The sequence below is a fragment of the Lontra canadensis genome, unplaced genomic scaffold, assembly GCF_010015895.1.
Source record: "Lontra canadensis isolate GAN:19392208 unplaced genomic scaffold, GSC_riverotter_1.0 scaffold1, whole genome shotgun sequence".
Lineage (NCBI taxonomy): Eukaryota > Metazoa > Chordata > Mammalia > Carnivora > Mustelidae > Lontra > Lontra canadensis.
The window spans coordinates 66,583,481-66,589,480 of record NW_022630995.1 but is presented as its reverse complement, the minus strand read 5'-3'; the positions used below and the strand labels follow the sequence as shown (position 1 = coordinate 66,589,480).

The 6,000-nt window shown below is 54.5% G+C and overlaps 1 protein-coding gene across 4 annotated transcripts in view; it reads left to right on the top strand.

Annotated features, from left to right (window-relative positions):
• The first annotated feature begins 355 nt into the window (after positions 1-355).
• Positions 356-6,000, top strand: part of NSD2 (nuclear receptor binding SET domain protein 2) — a 92,870-nt gene continuing 87,225 nt past the window's right edge. For all 4 annotated transcript variants that reach the window (XM_032856361.1, XM_032856345.1, XM_032856352.1 and 1 more), the window contains exon 1: positions 356-468. The gene's annotated coding sequence lies outside the window, so the exon portion shown is untranslated. The remainder of the gene's footprint in view (positions 469-6,000) is intronic.

The following is a 6,000-nucleotide window of genomic DNA, read 5'->3' as shown; positions in this document are numbered from 1 at the left end:
TAGCGGGAGCGGGACGCGCGCCTCACGCTGGTCTGAGGCGGTTCGCAGGGTCCCGCGGCCCCGGCCCCGCGCCACCGCCCCCCAACCCCGCCCGGTCGCACCCCCGCACCCCCCGCCCGGTCCCCGCCCGCCCCGCGCCCCGCCCGCCCGCGCGCCCCGCCCGGCGCGGATTTGAAAAGCCCGGCCGCAGCCCCGCGAGCGCGGCAGCCAATCAGCGGCGCGCACTTTCCCGCGGCTTCTGCGAGGCGGCGGCGGCCCGGCGGCGGCGGCGGCGGGCGGGAGGCGCGGGGGCGGGGTCGGCGCCGCGCGCGGAGAGCCTCGGCCTGGCCGCGCTGCGCCCGCCGCCGCCGCCGCCCCCTCCCCTCCCTCGGCCCTCCCTCCCCCGCGGCCCCGGCCCCCTCCCCGGCCCGCCGCCGCCGGAGCCGCCGCGCCGGGAGAGCCGCCGCCGGAGGATGCGACGCACAACAGGTCACTGGAGCCGCCGGCCCAACCGCCGCCGCGGGCCTGAGGGGCTGAGGGGCCCGGGGGGCCCGAGGGGCTGAGGCGCTGAAGGGCCGCCGGGCCGAGGGCTCGCGGGGCCGGGCGTGGGGGGTGGGCAGGAGAACCAGGGAGGCCGGCGGGGCGGGGGCGGCCGCGGCTAACGGGGCCGGGCGTCGGGCGGCCGCGGCCATGTTGGGCCCGGCCGCCGGCGGCTGCACCTGTGCCGGCCTGCGGGCCGGGCGGCCTTTGTTCGCGGCGGCGCCGAGCGAGCCGGGCCGGCCTTTGTGAGGCGCGGGCCCGGGCCGGGGCCGGCGGTGGGAGGGGCGCGCCGGGTCGGCGCGGAGGCGCTTTTTTTTGTCTGCGGTGGGTCCGCGGGTGACACTCAGGGACGCGGGCCGTTGGTCAGCGCGGGCGCCCGGGAGCCGGGCCGGGCCTTGGCAGGTGGAGGCGCGGGCCGGGCGTGGGGACCCCGCCCGGGGCTGTGGGCGCGCGCTGCCCAGGCCCCCGGCGCCGCCGCGGAGCCCCGAGGCCTCAGGACGCGCACAGACGCGTCCCCCCGGCCGCACGGCTGGCTCGGCCCCACTCACGAGAAGGGCGGTTGGGAACCTCGGCATTTCCAGAATGCGGGGCTTGAGTTTCGGCGGAACGGCTGTGGGCCCGCCGCGGGGTCGGCCGGCTCCCGCTCCGGACAGGAGTGGCCCCGGCTTTGACATTCGGGTGGAAACTTAGTATCACGGCCGCCCTTTCGCGGCCGGTCGGCCCCGGGGGGTGCGTGCTGGGCTAGCCGCACCTGGGGAGAGAGGCCGGCTCGCTAAGGCGTGGACTCGGGGCTCCGTTAGCGAACTTGTGCAGCGCTGACAGCCCACGCTTGGGTTTTCCGGGCCCGACTTTTAAATGAGTTACACACCGAGGCGCTTTCATCGCCCAACAGCTGAAATCCGTCCCGGAGGCACCGCGCACCCACAGCACCCACGCTCCTGACTGCGTTTTCTGTATTTTTAAATAAGGTTATGGAGATGTTAGGTAAGAAGCCGCCCCATTTATGCGGCTGGGACCTTCACTTTCCTTTCTTCAAATGTTTGAAATGTCCTAGTTCCATATTGAGGTGGGAAGAGAGCAACACTCCTGGAGAAGCTCGACTCCAGACAATAAGGCGCGGGGAGCGAGCCCTGCGCGCACCGCCCTCTCCTCGTGTGCCTGGCGTGTGCTCTTCTCCCCACAGCCGGCCATAGTTCAGATCTCAGCTATCCGCTGGAAGTGAGCAGGACTCATGCCTGAAACACGATTACTTTGAGTCATTTCCTTTCCTTTTCTTCCATTTTCTCAGACGCCCAGCAGCCTTCAGTTTGGGGCTAGTGGTTGGTGAAGTGAGGGCTTACTGCGTGGTTGTGAGTTTGTGAGAGCTTTTGTGTAGAGCTCTGATCTGTTCGGTACAAAATACGCCCCCCCCCACCCCCCTGCATTACCCCCAATTAGGCTGGCCCCGGACTGCAGCAGGGAGTGTTCAATTTATAACTGAATTTTGAAGAATGAGGGGCTGTGTATTCGTGTGTGTGCGCGCGCCATTCGTGGAAGCACTAGAGTGCAACAGTAAGGTGAGCAGGCCGCCTGCTGCAGCAGCTTACACTTTTTTGGCAAGTAATTTATGTGGAACTGTTAAGACTTCGAGTACCTGCTGAACTGTGAGGAACCCAATGAAGAGTAAGTCAGAACTGCAGGAGCTAGATGTCAGAAAGGAGAGGCTCTGTGGCTGTAGTGAAGGAAGAGTGGGTTGGGCCTCCCACCTACTCGGATGTCCTTTCCTTCCCAAGTAGTCCCAGCTTTTACAAGTTTACTCATATAGCGGAATGTAAACTAATTAGTTACTTCCTTTTTTATGGCTTGACGCTTCAGTGTAAAACATGTGAGAGTAGGTGGGATAGACTTCCTGAGGAGTGCTGGGAGAGGATGGACGCCAATAAAATGTGAGCCGCCTGAGATAGGGTTTTTTGCCACCAAGCTCATGTAAAAGAATGTGCTAAGATGATGCTGAAGTTTATCACTCTGCCCCTTTTCAATTGGGGCAAATAACCTTTCTAAGTTAACACTTTAACAAGCGGGAACTGAAAATACGAGCTTTACAATCCCATCTTCTGGTGTGCGCAGTTGTTGCTGTTGCTCCCGCTTGCCTGAGAATGTATGCAGTTTTGGGTAAGCATCTTAGTTTCCTGAGCCTCACTCTTCTCTTCTGATGGACTTTAGTAGCTGTGTCTTTGGTCCCCAAATATGTGGTGCCCTGTCCTGACTTCAGACCTTTTGCGTGGACTGTTGGTGGATGTGGAGCACTGCTTCTCCGTGTTTTGGAGTACAGAGTACCTAGCCTTTTAATGGCCATGTGTGACCTTTCTCTCTGTTGGATGAGCCATTGGGAGATAGGACTCCCCTAGCCTTGGGTAGCCCAGGCTCTGTTGGTACCTTCTCATGGCAGGCACTCAGTAAATGCTGAATAAATGGGCATATGACTTAGGATAAACAAACAACCCATTTTAATGTCAGCATCTTGCCTGTTTGCCTTTTTGTAAGTCATACTGGAGCAGAAAGGGATCCTCTGGAAGAAGCTGAGTATGAGAAATAAGGGGCTGGCCTAAGGTCACCCTGCTTTATTTTTATTTTTTATTTTTCTATTAAGATTTTATTTGTCAGAGGGAGCTCGCACACAAGCAGGGGGAGTGGAAGGCAGAGGGACAAGCAGGCTCCCTGCCAAGCAAGGAGCCCGATGCAGGACATGATCCCAGGACCCTGGGATCATGACCCCAGTTGAAGGCAGACGCTTAACTGACTGAGGCTACCCAGGCGTCCCAATCATCCTGCTTTTTTTTTTTTTTTTAAAGATTTTATTTATTTATTTGACAGAGATCACAAGCAGACAGGCAGGCAGAGAGAGAGAGAGGGAAGCAGGCTCCCTGCTGAGCAGAGAGCCCCATTCGGGACTCGATCCCAGGATCCCGAGATCATGACCCGAGCCAAAGGCAGCGGCTCAACCCACTGAGCCACTCATGCGCCCCCCAATCATCCTGCTTTAATTGGGGAGCCAAGACCATGTTTGCCAAGCAGGGCTGTTCCCTTTTCCTTTCCTCATCATAGCTAACTCAAATGTTAAATAAAAAGTTAATGATGAAACATTGCAAATGTGTAAGTATAATGAGTAATAGAACAGACCTCTCCCGACCACCAAAATGAAGTAAGCAGCGATGTTTTTACTGTGCCTCTCTGTATTGCTGGGCAAGGTAAAAAGAATATAAAGTGTATGAAATAAAAAAGCTAGAGGCGATGTGAAAGGAGGGTTAGGCTGGTACTTCACACACTGTCTTTATATGATTTGTTAATTTCTTTATCAGGAATGGTTGTTTACACGAAGCTCTTGGGAGAGAAAAAGACTTAACGTTGGTTACCCCAGGGACTTGTCAACATTTTGCATTTGTCTCTTGGTTGCAGTATAGCTTTTGAAGGAGCTGATTGATTTGATGAAATTTGGATTGCTAGGTCAAAGAATCAAGACAGACCACAAAGTAGTTTTGTCCTGGAGTCTGCCTTCCAAAAAGCAAATGGCTACATATAATTCTCAAACCATCTTATTTCTGTAATACTTAAATGGTTTCAACAAAACAGACAAGTATAGAGTTTGCAAAGTGTTGGTTAAGCTGAGTGCTGGCTTATAGCTCAAAAACCTCAGTAGTGAGACTTCCCTGGCAGGTATATAGAGAAACAATGTTTATTACTGGGAGGAGTTGGGACCTCCATTTTTTTTTTTTTCTTAAGATTTTATTTATTTATTTGTCAGAGAGAGAGAGCGAGAGCGAGCACAGGCAGACAGAGTGGCAGGCAGAGTCAGAGGGAGAAGCAGGCTCCCTGACGAGCAAGGAGCCCGATGTGGGACTCGATCCTGGGACGCTGGGATCATGACCTGAGCTGAAGGCAGCTGCTTAACCAGCTGAGCCACCCAGGCGTCCCGGGACCTCCATTTTTAAGCTGTCTTTGAAAGAGTTGATGATACGAATTAAGTCTATTATGCTGTTAAAGGATGTATTTATATCAGCAGTGTCTTCAGGTTTCGTTAATTTTTCACGTATGTTTTTGCTGCTGTATGCTGGCGGCCAACAGATTAGAAACTGTATTTCTGACTCCAGTTTTACTACCCTCAGTCAGATCTCTACATCCTGCCAGGACTTTCCAAAATGCATACATGATCATGTGAGGCCCCACTTTTCAGGGATCTCCATTGCACTTCGGGGTTCAAGACAAATGTCCCCCTGGCTTTCTAACTCTAACTGCACTTCCTGTTTCTCCCTTTAGCCCTTCTCTTGCTGCTGTACTTTTGGACGTTTGCATGATCAGTGTTTGCCACCCCTTTCCCCCAACTCATCACCCCCTCCATGTATATGTGGACCCAGTTGGCTTTTCCTGTTAACTACCTCTCAGTCAACTCTCAGCTTGGACCTCACTCCTAGAAAGCCACCCAAGTCCTTGTCTGTTTTGAGAGGCTCTCATAATTATGCCTTGAGCAATTTGTGGTTGCTTCACCCACCTTTGCCCACTGTCCATTCTCACTCTGCTACAGGCACCCTGGCTTCTTGCCCATCTCAAGGACCGTAGCCATGCTTCAGGCCTCAGACTGCTACACTTGCTGTTTCTTCTGCCTGGAGTGTTCTTCCCTGGACACCTGTATTGCTTGCTCCTTGCCTGCTTTTAGGTCTTTGCTCAAACTTCTTCCCAGGCACTTTCCCTGACCACTGATTTAAAAGACCGTGTTGCCACCTGGCACTCCCCATCTGCTTTAGCTTTTCCTCCATAGCACTTATCCTTTGACGTTTAGTGTGTTTTACTTATTTTTTCATCTACCTGACTACATTGAGATGTCTGTACGGGTGAGGACTTTTCCTTCTGGTTTTGATTACTGTCGTAACCCCAAGTGCCTGAAACAGTGCCTCAGTGACTATCAGTGATTGTTTGAGTGAATGGACCCCCAGTTCTTTGATGTCGGGGATATAATATGTCTCAAGCGTGTGGGTGAAGGGGAGTGATGTGAGCATGTGCCTTGCTGTGAAGTTGGAAAGGCGGAGGGCCGTGGGCAGGTAACACATGTCAGAGAAGAAGCTCATGGCCCAGTGCTTGAGAATGGTGGCCCTCCAAGGCACAGGAGGTAGGAGTAGGAAGAGTGGGTAGATGCAAGAAGTGGGGCTGAAGTGGCATTGATGGGCTCTGGTAAGCATAGGGCTCAAAATAAGAGAACAGATCAGATTTAGCCCAGGTGATTCTGGTATTCATAATTTGAAAGATTGGGTGGATTAGGCACCATTTTTATCTCCCTGTGAACTAGTGAAAGAGAAGGTGGGCCTAGTTTCTCATCTATCTGTTCCTTCCAAACGGAAGTTCTGATCTTACCTATCAGTCAATAATGTGTCCTTGGTGCCTTACTGTTCCCTCCATAGAGGAAGTTCTAGCTCTTGAGTGTAGCATGTGGCCCCTGCATGTTTTTCTGGC